The sequence below is a fragment of the Cervus elaphus genome, chromosome 7 (genome assembly GCF_910594005.1).
Source record: "Cervus elaphus chromosome 7, mCerEla1.1, whole genome shotgun sequence".
Classification (NCBI taxonomy): Eukaryota; Metazoa; Chordata; class Mammalia; order Artiodactyla; family Cervidae; genus Cervus; species Cervus elaphus.
Genome location: NC_057821.1, coordinates 27466740 through 27482418, shown reverse-complemented (window position 1 = coordinate 27482418; position 15679 = coordinate 27466740). Strand labels below are relative to the sequence as shown.

At 35.1% G+C, this 15679-nt stretch overlaps 1 protein-coding gene and 1 pseudogene across 10 annotated transcripts in view; both read right to left on the bottom strand.

Moving 5' to 3' along the window:
• The window catches only part of LOC122697225 (spore wall protein 2-like), a 28036-nt gene extending 15755 nt beyond the window's left edge, over positions 1-12281 (bottom strand). For 7 of the 10 annotated variants that reach the window (XM_043907754.1, XM_043907762.1, XM_043907764.1 and 4 more), the window contains exons 1-4: positions 12144-12281; positions 11642-11662; positions 9106-9123; positions 6395-6415 (exon numbers count right to left, since the gene is read on the bottom strand). The gene's annotated coding sequence lies outside the window, so the exon portion shown is untranslated. Of the gene's footprint in view, positions 1-5333; positions 5349-6394; positions 6416-7821; positions 7843-9105; positions 9124-11641; positions 11663-12143 lie in introns of all 10 variants that reach the window. The other 3 variants (XM_043907756.1, XM_043907757.1, XM_043907755.1) reach the window with 3 other exon arrangements.
• On the bottom strand, positions 1058-1157 carry LOC122697962 (annotated as a pseudogene).
• Positions 12282-15679: the final 3398 nt, after the last annotated feature.

The window sequence follows — 15679 nt, the reverse complement described above, 5'->3', positions numbered from 1 at the left end:
TGTATTGAACAGTCTTTTGGACTCTGTGGGAGAGGGCAAGGGCGGGATATTATGGGAGAATGGCATTGAAACATGTAAATTATCATATGTGAAACGAATCGCCAGTCCAGGTTTGATGCATGATACAGGATGCTCAGTGCTGGTGCACTGGGATGACCCAGAGGGACGGGATGGGGAGGGAGTTGGGAGGGGGTTTCGGGATGGGGAACACACGTACACCCATGGCGGATTCAAGCCAATGTATGGCAAAACCAATACAATGTTGTAAAGTAAAATAAATAAATAATTTATTTATTTATTTATTTTCTTTCATTTATTCTTTTTTTTTTAAATTTTTTCCCCTTTATTTATTTATTTATTTATTTTCAGTGGGTTTTGTCATACATTGATATGAATCAGCCATAGAGTTACACGTATTCCCCATCCCGAACCCCCTCCCACCTCTCTCTCCACCCGATTCCTCTGGGTCTTCCCAGTGCACCAGGCCTGAGCACTTGTCTCATGCATCCCACCTGGGCTGGTGATCTGTTTCACCATAGATAATATACATGCTGTTCTTTCGAAACATCCCACCCTCACATTCTCCCACAGAGTTCAAAAGTCTGTTCTGTACTTCTGTGTCTCTTTTTCTGTTTTGCATATAGGGTTGTCGTTATGATCTTTCTAAATTCCATATATATGTGTTAGTATGCTGTAATGTTCTTTATCTTTCTGGCTTACTTCACTCTGTATAATGGGCTCCAGTTTCATCCATCTCATTAGAACTGGTTCAAATGAATTCTTTTTAACGGCTGAGTAGTATTCCATGGTGTATATGTACCACAGCTTCCTTATCCATTCATCTGCTGATGGGCATCTAGGTTGCTTCCATGTCCTGGCTATAATAAACAGTGCTGCGATGAATATTGGGGTGCACGTGTCTCTTTCAGATCTGGTTTCCTCAGTGTGTATGCCCAGAAGTGGGATTGCTGGGTCATATGGCAGTTCTAATTGCAGTTTTTTAAGAAATCTCCACACTGTTCTCCATAGCGGCTGTACTAGTTTGCATTCCCACCAAAAAAATATGGAACACTTCACAAATTTGCTTGTCATCCTTGCGCAGGGGCCATGCTAATCTTCTCTGTATCGTTCCAATACAATGTTGTAAAGTAAAATAAATAAATAATTTAAAAAAAAGAAAAAAAGAGTTGGTGTGTCTTGAAAATTTCATGCTCTTTCTTTTTGAAATAACTGGTAGCATCATATTAATTTCTTTTGTGGGTGTAACTTCCTCTCGATCCAAAGACAGTGAAATGCTTTATGGTATGATGTTAATTGCATTTGAACTTTGGATCTTGTCCATCATCTCCCACATTTTTGCAAAACCTGGCCTTTATTCTTCCTTTATATAGATTCATCTGCTATTTTATTATAAAAAGATTTTGTTTTGTGTATTTGTTGTTTCAGCTTATTGATTTATTTATGCTTTCAGGGAAACTCTTAGGAATCTCCAAAATTGCTGACTGAAGAGAGGTAAACAGATTAGAAGGAAAAAATTAAGATTTATAAGGTTTTATAGGATTGACTTTGGCCTCCCTTATAATTCTCAGGCATAGTACCAGGTTGTATTAAACAAAGTCAGTTATAATAATATTGTTTATATATTTATAGTTTCTTTATTTGCTAATTGTTTCCCCCATAAGGTTGTAAGACGCTTCATGAGGACAAGAGTCATATCTGTTGCATTTAGTACTATCAGTGTGTCTGCATTTAATAGATTTATAAATAGGTGCTGAATGTATGAAAACAATGTGAACTAGAGCTCTGGGGTAAGAACTGCATTGGAGCTATAGATAATGGCAGTTAACATCCCACAATAAGACTTATAGGTTTTAAGACATTGCTTAAGCAACTGAGGAGGAGAAAGAGGCTCATGAGAAAGTTCTGAGGAACACAAGCATTTAAGAACGAGGAAGAGGAAGAGGATAATAACAATGAGATTAATTCAGGACAAGAAATGTGGGAAGAAAGCAAGGAGAGTGAAATGTGGTTTCAAGGGGAAGAGAGTGTTTCAAGAAAGAGTGTTTCTCAGAATGTTTCACTGTCTTTTATTTACTTCTTACTCTGTTGTCTAACCTCCCAGGTATATCTCTGGGTACTGAGTATAAACATTAATTATTTAACAAGTTATTTCTTCCTCATTTTGCACTCTTTTATTTCTCTATTTTCCTCTTTCTGCTTCAATTCATTTAACTTACAACTTTAGTATATGTTTTCCTCCCTTTTGTTTTGGAATGAGAATAATATACTTTTCAGGTTATTTTTCTACAGGTAAGTGGCATTTAATTTCCAGGAATTCAGTAAAATTCTTAATTTGTCCCTCACTGAAAATGACAACCAGCAAAGTTAATAATAGTCCATGTACACTATAATAGTCCATTACATAAAGTAATTATAAATGTGACAGTGTCACTTACTAGTAACTGGTGGTATAGCTTTTGCTGAAATACAAGAGACATGTTGTTTTAGTCAATTATGGGTATAGCTTATTTTTCCCCTGTTAATCTTCCATTGAGGAATCTTATAAATGACAACTAAGAAGCACAAGGATTTCTGTTACAATTATTTTGATGCTGGAATCCCTGTCAACACGATCACTTATGAAGTATGTCTGATGTCTTCAGAGCCTGGCAAATACCTGCTTCTTTCTGTTTCCTCCTTTTGTAGTTTTCCCATTTTGCATTTTAACTTTTCTTACCTTTGGTCCTCTTTGTCAGTTACCATCTACTCTTTCAAAAAAGAATGTGTGACTTAAACTATGATTTATTGGTTCTGCTTTTTATTCTTTTTGTTAATCAGTGGAGTTTTGGTCTACAAATTCATTGGCAAATCTTCTTAATTAGCATAAAACTAACTTAAAAAGATTAGAGACTTCATGAAAAATTGAAAATAAATTAACACTATAGAAATCAATTACATAATTTTATTTACTCTAAAGGATTAAATAATTTAAAGATAATTTAAAGTCAGGTTGTAGTAGACTAAGAAGTGGATGTTGAAGTAGCATTAGAGGTAAGGAATGAGGACAAATCTTATGCAGTTTAGCCATGATGAGAGAGGGAGTGGCTGAGTTGGAGCAGGTGGTTGGGTCATGGAAGAATTCAAAAAAATACAAGATGACATTAAAATGTTTAAATGCTGAAAGGGAGAAATTGAAGATAACAGGAAATGTGAGTTTTGAGGTCAGCTAAGTCTCTAAGGGAATGAAATGGGATGGGATCTAGAACTCAATGAAGGAGTTGAATTTTGATACATAAAATACTGCTGTCCTTGTTGACAGGGACACTTAAGATCTACACTCAGTAATTTTAAAGCATACAATATTGTATTATTAACTACAGTCATCATACTGTACATGAGCCTCAGGAAATTTTTTACCTTATAACTATGTCTTCCATTTTTCTTGCTCCCCAGCCCCTGCAAGCACCATTCTATCCTTTGTTTCTAAGAAATTTGCTTTTTTAAAAAAGATTCCATACGTATTTGATACTATACAGTATTTTCTTTCTCTGTCTAGCTTATTTCACTTAGCGCAATGCCCTTCAGGTTCATTCATGTTGTGAAAGCAAATATTTCTGAACACGTGATTGTTTTCTGTCCTTCTATTCTTTTACGTTGCTGTGTCACTCTAGGACTTGTGGCCTCTCAAAGCTTTAACAACGCTGTGCTTGTGTGCTTGGTTGCTCTTTGCGTGTCCGACTCTTTGTGACCCCATAGACTGTGGCCCGCCAGGCTCCTTTGTCAATGGGGATTCTCCAGGCAAGAACACTTCTCCAGGGGATCTTCCTGACCCAGGGATCGAACTGGGGTCTCCTGCATTGCAGGTGGGTTCTTTACCAGCTGAGCTACCAGGGAAGCCCTTAACAATGCTAATGCTGTGAAATTTTGAAATCGGCTTTCCTAAAGTTCACATATCTGATACTTTTTAGCCATTTTCTCCTTTATAATCACACAGTCTAAGTTCATGTGATCTTTTACCAAGGCTTTCTGGTTCTTTTTCTTATTAATACAATCCATTTTGTTTGTGTAAATTAGGTTGAGAGTAGCATCATTGACTCAATGGACATGAGTTTGGGTGGACTCCTGGAGTTGGTAATGGACAGGGAGGCCTGGCGTGCTGCGGTTCATGGGGTTGCCGAGAAAGACATGACTGAGTGACTGAACTGAACTGAACTGAAGTACTCCTGTTACTTTTTCTACACATAATAAGATGTTTAAAGTCAGTTTAGATTTAACTTTGTAGGTTCCATTTTCTTATACATTATGCTTTTATTTTTTGCTCTTCTTCCATTTATCAACTTAGAAAATAGTCACAACCTAAAAGTTAAGAGTTATGTTTCGTTTGGTGGGAAGTTTTAGGACATCAAGCCCGAGAGACAGCATCTCAAGTAACCCTGAGAGAAATGCTACAAGTAGGTAAGGGGAGGAGCCAGGTTATATAGAAATCTTACAATGAAGGACCAGTAGTCTGAACATCAAAAGGTTACTGTTAATTAAAGAAAATCAGATATCCCAAGTTAAGGAATTTAGTGCTTTTCTATGTATGGAAAGATGCAAGAGTCTGGGCTCACTAAAATCATTCCTTTCATATGCATCTCAGCTATCCTGGGGCCAGTATCCTGTATTTTTCACATCCTGAGCTTCCTTGGACTCACCATAGTGATTGGCTACAATTTGATGGCTGTTATATTGCAAGTATTTTTCTCCTTCCTGAGTGCCCTTAGGCCCACATTAGAGCGCTGGAATTGCAGATGACTGTGAAATCTTTTTTTACTGATATGGTAGAAAATATTCCATTTCTCACATTTCACTTAAAATGTTACCCTTTTGAATTATATCCTATCAATTTTGATATCCTGAGAGAAGTATATATATATGGCCAGTTCTTTTATTCACTTTCTGTATTGTCTAGGCATCTGAGTGACTTTGGGGAGCTAGGAATAAGATTTATAAATTTCATCTTATGATTTTCTTCCCTTACTCTCACCCATTTCTTTTGTTTCTCAGTTTTCCTTTCCTAGCTTCAACTAAGTTAATTCATTTCATTTAAATTCTTTAAATGTCTCCTGATTCCTTTTTCTGAGAATGTTATTTTGTGGTTTGGCAAGTCAGCTAACTTGACACAATGCTGAAATTCTTAGCTATTCTTTCTACAAATCAGTGAGGTTTCGTTTCAAGAAAATTTTCAGTAACTGAGAAGTCTTAACTTGTGTCCAATTGACCATGACAACCTTCAAAGTTAGTTGAAGTCTTTATGCTATAACAGTCATTAACAAGTTAAATAATGTACTTACCACTAGGTGGTTCAGCTTTTGTTGAAATATAAGCACAAACAAGTAGTTATTTGTTAACCTTTTATTGAGCAGCACATTTTCCTTTTTAAAAGCTTCCAATTTGGAAATCTTATAAAATGATACCCAACCAGCACAAACACCTCTGCCATGGTGATGTATTGCTATAGTTCCTGGTCAAATGATCCTTTATTGGTGTGTGCCATGCTAAGTGCCAAGACTGGAGAGAACTGTGGTAAGATTTTAGTCTCATCACCCACTTGTTGTGGTAGCTCCTCTGTGATATCTCTGCTAAGTGAGAAGCTTATTACTGGGGCTGTTTATTAAAGGGGAACCCATTACTTTCCCTAATCATTTGTATTTATCTTTGAACAACTCATTTTCATCCTTTCTTAATAGCCTCTCATATGTACTTTCTCTTTTCTCTTAATGTTGACTCCCTTTTATGTAGACTCCAGTCTACATTGTTTTTCTTTTAAAGTGAATTTTATTTGTTCTGAGGAATATACCCTCTTAGTTATTCAGGGCATTTAAGCTTTTCAGCAAACTGTCAGTAATCTCTAAAAATCCTCACCACTCAGGGCTGAGTATACAGTGAGAAATACTAATATGAGGTTTCAAATTTGGGTATGTTAATTGTCAGAGTAATCAAAAATTCTTTGTGAACTTCTTTATCCCAGAATCACTTATGCTGAGAAATAGAAAAAAGCTTAAGCATGGGTTTCTCAGCAGCTCCTATAAACAAACATAAATGAGTGCAGTTTAATGTACAGATTGTATAATTCATAATATGCTTCTTTATTTCTACATCTAATTTCCTTAGAGCACAAAAACTTCCATGGCATTGCTAAGCCCCATTAAAGAATCACGTATTGTTTTATAGTTTGGTTACAGTTTTAAAATCACAATTTCCTACTAATTAGCAAACTTTTGGATATGGAAGGGAAAAAGGCAAAAGGAGACATCATAACATTAATGCTGGACACAGAAGCAGCCAGATTCAGCAAAAACATACATACAGCTAAACTGAAATGATTTGGAGTGGAGAAATGGAAAGAACTTACCTCTGGCTCTCACATCTTTTTCTATAATAAAAAAGAAATAAATGAAGTTGAAAAATCTTGGATATAGCTTTTTCTTGAGTACAAAATAATTACAATAGCTAGTGATAATTGGTTGATTAACATGTGCCTAGGCAATGTTCCAATTGATTAAACTATTTTAATTCTCACTCAAATCCCATGAGGTGGCTATAATTGTTACCTTCATTTTATCAATGAAAGAACTAGTAGAAATAGGTTAAGTAAACTGCCCAAGACCAGGCAGTTCAGTGGTCAATTCTGCGTTTATACTTAAGCATCAAAACCCCAGAGCCCATACTTCTATGGTCCTTTATATGTATATTATTTTGCGTCTTTAAAGTTCCATGTTGGCTGCTTTGGCACTATAATCCAACACAGCAAAATCTCTTAAACATTAATTCCTTCACTTTTTTATACAAGATCTTCTATGTTTATAATTAAAGCTTTTGAAGTTGACTTTCCTAAAGTTTAGTCTAGAATATCTGACAATTTTTGGTTGTTTATCATCAGTTATCACAAAATCTAAGCTTATGTGGACCATTATTTTTTAAACATATTTTTTCTTATTAGTACAACTCCTTTTGTTAGTATGAATTGGGTTGATGGTAATTCTATGTGCTTCTTCAATTTCATTAAGATAAATTATAGTCATTGATTCTTTTGCATTTTGCTGTTTCCATTTCCCCATCTGATTTTTATTTTTTAGGATTTCTGTCTTCATCCTATTTGTAATATTAATCCTAATTGATTCTATTTTATTAATTTTGTAATTTCAGAAGAAACATGTGTGTGTGTGCTAATTCGCTTCAGTGGTGTCTGACTCTTTGTGACCCTATGAACTGTAGCCCACCAGGCTCCTCTGTCCATGGCATTCTCCAGAATACTGCAGTGGGTTGCCACGCCCTTCTCCAGGGGATCTTCCCAACCAACGGATGGATGGAATCCAGTCTCTTTTGTCTCTTCCATTGGTGGGCGGGTTCTTTACCACTGGTGTCACCTGGGAAGCCCCAGAAGGAACATAGGTATAGTCTATTCTTTTATTCTCTTTACTTGTTCAGATTCTCAACTAAATTTTTGGGTCCTGTGTGTAAGATTTAGAAGATTTATCAAGGTGTTTAAAAAAATTATCCTTCATTGTATTTCTCTATTTTTAATTCTCAGCTTTGACTCATTTTTATCTCTAGTAAGAACATTCTTCTTTGTCGCTGGTAAGTCCGTTGACTTGATTGAATGATAATGTACTTTTATGTTTACTTTTTTGGTTTGGTTTTAGTTTCAAAATAATTGGCAGCAACAATAAAGTTCTTGATTTCTGCCCCACTGTAAAATAGCAATCATAGAACGTAATAATAGTCCTGTGCATGCAGCAACAGACTATTGTCAGTAGAATTATAAGATACTGTACTTACTAAGAGGTGGTGAGGTTTTTCCTAAAATAAAAGTACAAACAATTATTGTTATTACTTTTAAACTATTAAGTATACAATGTATATCCCTTGTAAATATTCATTAAGGGAGTCTTATAAAATAATATTCAAAAAGCTCAAAGACTTCTACATCAGTTAATTTGATGCTGTGAGTCCTAGCAAGGTGGTCCTTTATGAGAATGTAAGACACATAGTCTTGGGACCGGAAAGTACCTTAATTCTTAGGTTTTGTGCTACTATATCATAACATCTTCTTTTGAAAATTGAAGTACAGCTGACTTACAATACTATATTACCTTCAGATGTACAATATAGTGATTCAATATTTTTATAGATTATGCTCCATTTAAAGTTATTGCAAAATAATGACTATATTTCCCTGAGCTGTGCAGTATATCATTGTAGCTTATATATTTTATACATAATAGTTTGTGTCTCTTAATCTCATACCTCTATCTAACCTCTTCCCTGTTTCTTCTCCCTACTGATAACCACGGGTTTGTGAGTGGTTACCATTCTCTGTATCTGTGAGTCTTTTTCAGTGTTGTTATAGTCATTCATTTGCTTTATTTTTGGACTCCACATATGAGTGATAACATAGAATATTTGTCTTCTTCTGTCTGACTTATTTCACTGAACATAATACACTCTGTCCATCCATGTTGTTGCAAATGCAGAATTTCACTCTTTTTTTAGTAACTGAATAATATTCCATTGTACATATACACCACATCTTCTTTATTCATTCATCTGTTGATGAGCACTTAGGTATGGCTTCCATAGTTTGGCTACTGTAAATAATGCTCTCTGAACATGGGAGTACATCTGTCTTTTTGCTTAATCTTTAGCTTTTAGATGAAGTGGACCATAGTCTATTTACCCACCTGCAGTGGGTCTATAAAATTCCTGCCAACTAGGAAATTTATGCTTGAGACTCTTCATTAAAGAGGAGCTCATTCCTTTGTGCATCCTTTGTATAGTCATGTCCAGCATGGTGACTATAGTTAATAATAATATATTGTATATTTGAAAGTTGCTAAGAGAGTAGATCTTAAAAGCTTTCAACACAAAAAACAAATGTAACTATGTATGGTTATGGATGTTAACTAGACTTATTGTGTTCGTTTCATGATATCTATTAATATTGAATCATTATGCTATACACTTGAAACCAATAGGATGTTGTATGTTAATTATATCAGTAAAAAACTTTCAGGCTAGTATTTAAATTAAAAGACATAACAGTTGAGGAAAAGGAAAACTTACCAACTGGTTCAGCAAATCCTGATTCAGAGAAAAAAACATTTGTCAGTTCTAATTATAAAGTCACATGTTATCATATCAACAACAAATTCTATGGTATTTGGATTCTCTTTTACATTTTAGCTATGGTATTTACTTAGTTATAAATATATTTCTAGAAATTGTGTTCTTTTCTTTTATGTCCTTAGTAATGCCCAAATTGGGGACCCGCTGCCTTAAAAAATTGAAAATAGAGCTACTACAAGACTCAGCAATACCACCACATACAATCAATTTGAAGATTTGCTATGTACCTTTAAATCTATAGATAACTAAATCTAGAAACACATTGAAAATTTTTTTACTAATAGCATCACTGATTTTCATTTATGCTCATGTAATACATATAAGTAGTACATCATGGTAATTAAAATTGGAATTCTTTCAGTGACACAAAAAGTAGTAGTGTTAGTAGTAAGTCATTTCTGACTCTTTGCAACCCCATGGACTGTAGCCCTCTAGGCTCCTCTGTCCATGGAATTCTCCAGGTAAGAATACTGGAGTGGGTTGCCATTCCTTTCTTCAGGGGATCTTCCCAACCCAGGAATCAAACTTGGGTCTCCTGCACTGCAGGCAGATTCTTTACCACCTGAAGCCCCTTTTAGTGACAGTTGAGGCTTAATACTCCTCCAAATGTTTACTGTTTGAATTTTTCTCTTGGGCAAATTAATGGTACATGTTCTTCAACCATTTGTCAATAGAGAAACTATTGACCTATACAGATATTTTTGGTAGGTCAAACTTGTGCTTGCTGTGGTATCATTTCTACTCTGTTACTTTGAAGAAATTGGATTATACAGCTGATGCTTCTGTTGTGTTCTAAGAGAAGACCCGATGTCTGGAGTTAGGGCTCCTTTATTCTGGTAGAAGGGCAAAGTGAATTATCTTCTTGGAGCCTATTTAGATATTGTTTTCTTGCCCATTGCAATCAGTTTATACTATTTTTGGACCTGTCAAGAAGTCATACCACTTAATCTCCCTTCTTCTTATATTTTTATTAATTTTCCTCATCTCTTTGTTTATACTTATGAACGTCACATTGGATGCAGTATCAAAAACTGGTAATAGTATTTCTCATAGTGTGTGTGTATATATATATATATATATACATATAACATATATACAATATATATATATATACTATACATATATAGTTGTTTCTTAATCTTTTACAGCATCATCAATTATTCATCTGTATCACACAGAGAAAGCATAGAGAAATATTAGCATTGAGGTTTTAGACCACTGACACTGTAATATCCAATAGTCTATGGATCTTAGGATTTAAAAGGAACTTACTGATTGTTGATACAGGTGCTTTAAAGCAGAAAGAAAAATAAAGACATAAGTAATGTGTAGTATATGAAAATATACCCAATCAAGAAATTTCTCTACGTGTGTGTAGAAATAAAACTGTCAATCATGTAATTTTCAGAGGATGCTCCAAAAACAAAAGTCAAGGGAATTTCAAAGCAGTTGAGATTCTTTGTGTTTCATGAAAGATCATTTTAATGTCTGATTAATCTCAGAAATCGTAGTGTTCTATTTGAAGGGCCTCTGTTGAGAGGCTATTTTTTGTGTACTTTACTTTTCTTACCCAGAGCAAAGAACTATTAATATTAAAATCTTTTAGGAAAGCAGTATGTTAAAGTAAAGTTTTACCTGTCTATTTTTTTTTTTCATCATTGGACTCTTGTCTTCTGCAATGCAGATGTCTTATGCATTTTGAAAGTATTTTTATTTGTTTTGTGGTATTTAGTCTTATAATGGATACTTTTAAACTTTTCTGAAAATTGTCAGTAATTTCTAAAGAAGGCTCACTAATGTGAGAGGAACATAGAAAGTGAAATAATAGCATTAGAACTTGCAAAGTTGATTTATGGGTATGGATGGACTTATCTGTCAAAATGTCTTTATGCATATGTTTTCCAGATACTAGCCACAGAAAAGTAACTTACTGGAAATTTTCTCAACAGTTCCAAACAAAACAAAATCAAGACCTACTATCTTAGGCTTACCTAAAATATTTCTTTGCATTTTTTTAATACTTAGCTTCCAAACCAGTTAGTTACCTTTTTTTGGAAGTCCTAGCAGAAACATAGTATATGCATTATTCTTGTATTCTCCTCTCCTAAATTTTCTATTTTTTTAATGAACAGTATAATGTGTATAAAATTTAGATAGCTCTTCAATTAGTTCCTTCTTCCTCTCCCCTCTTTTAATTATATGACTAGTTTCCTTTCCTACTTCCATTGCATCATTAAAATATTAATATTTTTCTTTCTGTCCTAGTATGGACATGTAAATTTCTTTAAATAGACAAATCAGTTCTCTTGATATAACAATTTATTTGTCAGTTTATTCTTTATATAAGCCATTGAGGTTCATTCTAACTCTAAATTAACTTTTGATCTGAAAGTGAAAAATCCGTTAATAAAACCTTATGTATCCAATAATGGCCCAGTATATGCTAGTGTTATAAAGAAGCCAATAAACTTACCGATAGGTAGTATAGTTCTGCCTGAAATATAAAACAAGCCAGCATTAGCCCATACATGTAAATACATTTTTTATTATGAATTTAGCTTTTGTTCAAAATTAAATAAGCAAAAGCAAAAAGTTAAAGAAACTTTTTACAAATTACTTACATAAAACAAAGTTAAGAGGGACAGTCACAAGTCTGCAACAAATAATTGCAAAAGTATCTAGGGCAGCATGAATACAGACCATATCATAGCACAGTGACCTAACTGTGGTATGAATAAGGCATAACTAACATTTGCACCAAGACCAGGATTAAAAAAATCAAAAGACATACTTTAAAAGCTTAGTTCTACATTAAGCTTCTTCTCTTCCCTCAGATCCTTAATGGGTTTATACTATGTACTTTTTTTTTAAACAAACACATCATGTCAGACTATAAATTACACAAATGGGTAGTTAATGTGAAAAGGACCCTCCCACAAAATGTACAAATGTACTGAACTGAGTTCTCCATTTACCTTTATGTACTGCTGCTACGGCTAAGTCACTTCAGTCGTGTCCGACTCTGTGTGACCCTATAGACGGCAGCCCACCAGGCTCCCCAGTCCCTAGATCCTCCAGGAAAGAACACTGGAGTGTGTTGCCATTTCCTTCTCCAATGCATGAAAGTGAAAAGTGAAAGTGAAGCTGCTCAGTCGTGTCCGACTCTTAGTGACCCTATGGACTGCAGCCTACCAGGCTCCTCCGTCCATGGGATTTTCCAGGCAAGGGTACTGGAGTGGGTTGCCATTGCCTTCTCCACCTTTTTTTGGTACTGTGCATCTATTCATAAAACACTTAAAACTAAAAAAACAAACAAAAAAAAAAAACAAAAAAAACCACACTTAAAACTGTGAAAATATGCTTTGCAGTGTGAAAATATGCTTTGCAGTGTGAAAATATGGTTTACACTTAACCCTAAACCATATTTCCAGAGTTTTAAGTGTTTTATGAATAGATGCACTGTGCCAAATCAGGTTTGCAGTTGTTCCTGAAAACTGGCTCAAGGTTCTGCATCCAATGCCCATCGGCTATTGGGATGCAAGTATTTACATAAAAAAGAAACTGTGTCTTAGTCAATGATCAAGACAGTTCAGCACGAGTGGTATTTCCAGCTCAATACCGTAGCTTAAATACTTGTGCAAACTAAGCATTAGGACAGAGAAATCCGAGGCAAATTCATTTTGCAAAAACTTGTATCACTACTGTTGTAAACTTGGGCAATAAATGACCCTTGGCAAGTACTGCTCTCTATGGCTTTTTATTTTTCTTTAAAAATTTTAAAGCCAGAGAAAATGCACTCATACTACCCCCACATGCAGACACACACACACACGCGCACACACGCACCCACACCACATACATACACACAGTTCTCATTTCGTTCAGAGTATGGTACATAGTTCATCAGAGTGTAGAGGTTTAACACACATTCAGTGTGTGTTTTTCTGTGCAAGTTCTTAGTGGTCTAAATCCTGGTTGAAGGTATTCGTTTGCAGAACCACATGACTCAGGAGGTTGAAGAAAAAAAATGAACAGAACAGTTTCCTTACATTTCTCAAACTAGCAATGGATGTGCAAAGGCATCAGACAACCTGGCTGTCACCCCAGCCAGATTAGGGTAATTTTAGAGGAGGATCTGATACATTATTTTTTTAAATATTCTTTTCCACTATGGTTTATGATAGGATTATTTTTTAAATTGGAGGATAATTGCTCTACAATGTTGTGTTCGTTTCTGCTGTACAACAATGTGAATCAGCTATAAGTGTACATATATTCCCTTACTCTTGAGTCTCCCAAAGCTCATTTTAATACTTGAAATATTTTGCAGATTTTAGTGTTCTTTGTTGGAGAACGTCTGTTGAAACCTCTGTAGAAGTGGGTAAATTCCTTTGGGTGCCTTTATGTTCCCAAATAGTATAGGCAGAAGATGGAAAGCTTTTAGAAAAATAGTCAGTAGTTTAAGCAATAGAGAAATTTCTCTTAATTAGTCTAAAGGAAAAAAAAGTCTAGTTTGAGAAAAAAAGAGGAAGGAGAAAGATAAGAACAAAAAAAGTACTGTAATAGCTTACATTTGCCTAAATTCTTTTGATCTCTGTGCCCTGGATGAGAAAGTGAGTGTACAAATCAATTTACCAGCCTCTAGAAAGTTATTCTGAACAGAAGAGTGAAACCTCCAGACTTATTTCTTCATCTGTGCGATTGCTTTAGAACGTCTGTTGGTAAGTTCCCATTCAGCATTCACAATCTGTGGGCTTCAGTCTTCCCAGGGCACATGTTACCAAAGCTTCCAATGGTTGTTTGTGGTGCTAGTGGTAAAGAATTCTCCTGCCAATGCAGGAGACTTAAGAGATATGGGTTTGATCCCTGGGTCAGGAAGATCACCTGGAGGAGGGCATGGCAATCCACTCCAGTATTCTTGCCTGAGGAATCCCATGGACTGGGGAGCCTGGTGGACTACAGTCCATGGGTTGAGAGGACTTGGACGCAACTAAAGCGAACTAGCGTGCTCATGCTCATAGAATATTAAATGTAGGAAAATATAATGCCAGTCATCTTGACAAGACCGAAGTCCCAAAAAGACAACGGCTATCTTCATTTTAAGAGTGTGAATGAGGTATTCTTGATAGAGCGAACGGTTCATTTTTGGTAGTATCTCCAGTACTACGCAGAAATATCCTTGTTTACTGTCACTTTGAGTGTCCTTTGATTTCTTGAAGAATACAGAGATTCCTTTAAAACCTTAAAATAGTTTTTTTTACTGCTTAAAAATCTGGTTTGATTTTGCAGAATTTTGATAATCTTTCTTTAGTTCTTGGATTCCCTAGCTTCTGTGTTATCCATCAGTCCCTTAGCTGCTGATAAATATGAAAAAAACTAAATGCCATCAGTTATGACAAAGTTCAGGATTAAACCTCCTGGGATTAGTTATAATGACTTAAGAGAAATACGAATTTTCAGGCTAACTGATTATGCTTAAGAGAGTGATGGTATAAGAATGCGGAGAGAATAACAAAAGAGGTAACATTAGTCATTGGTTGAAGTGTTGCAACTAAGAGAACTCTAGCCTAGGTCCTGCTGCTCACAAAAGGGAAAGAAAGGGTGCTCACTTCTTTCCCAAATAATGGAAGGCTCAACTTATAATTTATTTATCAACTCCCAAAAAGGAGAGGTACAATATCTCCCACTGAAAAGAATTCATCCTTCATTCCCAGGTAGAAAGTATTTTCTTTCTTTTTTATTGTATTCTAAGAATAGCTGATGTAGCCCAAATTTCCTTTCAAATTCTAAATTCTGGTTTCCTTTAGCCTTCCAGATTTAGTAGTGACTAGGAGGCTGTTGCTCAGCTGGCAGTTTTCATTTCCAGCTATTTTTATATTGATAAACCCCCTTTCTTTCTTATCTTCTTATTTGTTGTTAGTAATTTTGAGGACTAACTCATATTATAAATAGAGAAAAACATTATCCTGGTAACTAATAATTATAAAACTCAAGATTTACAAGAATGGTTACAATTACTGAAAAAGGCAGCAACTGAATTAAAGAGTGGAAAGAAGGAAATGACAAGTACAGATATTAATTTCAAATCAGTTTCTCTCACTTCTTGCATAGTGTCAGGAAGTGAAATAAAAGAGTGGAGTCCACCTACCAAAGTCTCTCATACATTAAGAGGTGGACACAAGGCTCCTATAGCTGCTGAAACATAAAGGAACTTATTCTTCCTACACATTTCACTGCCCATGAATAATTGCACTTGATTGCTCCTTCCCCCCCAAAAAAGGCCACAAGTGGAAACTGTCTTCATTCACTCCACCAATTTATCCAACAAACAGTTCTTAGAATATCCTCTCTGTACTAAGTAACAGGGTTGTGAAGATAAATAAGTTGGTTCCTCTCTTCAAATGACTCAGTCTAATAATCTAATAGACAAACAAATTTAACTAAATTAATATTATCAAATATTCACAGGTGCCAGGTAGTATTTATGTGCTAAGGACTCAATGGCAAAAAT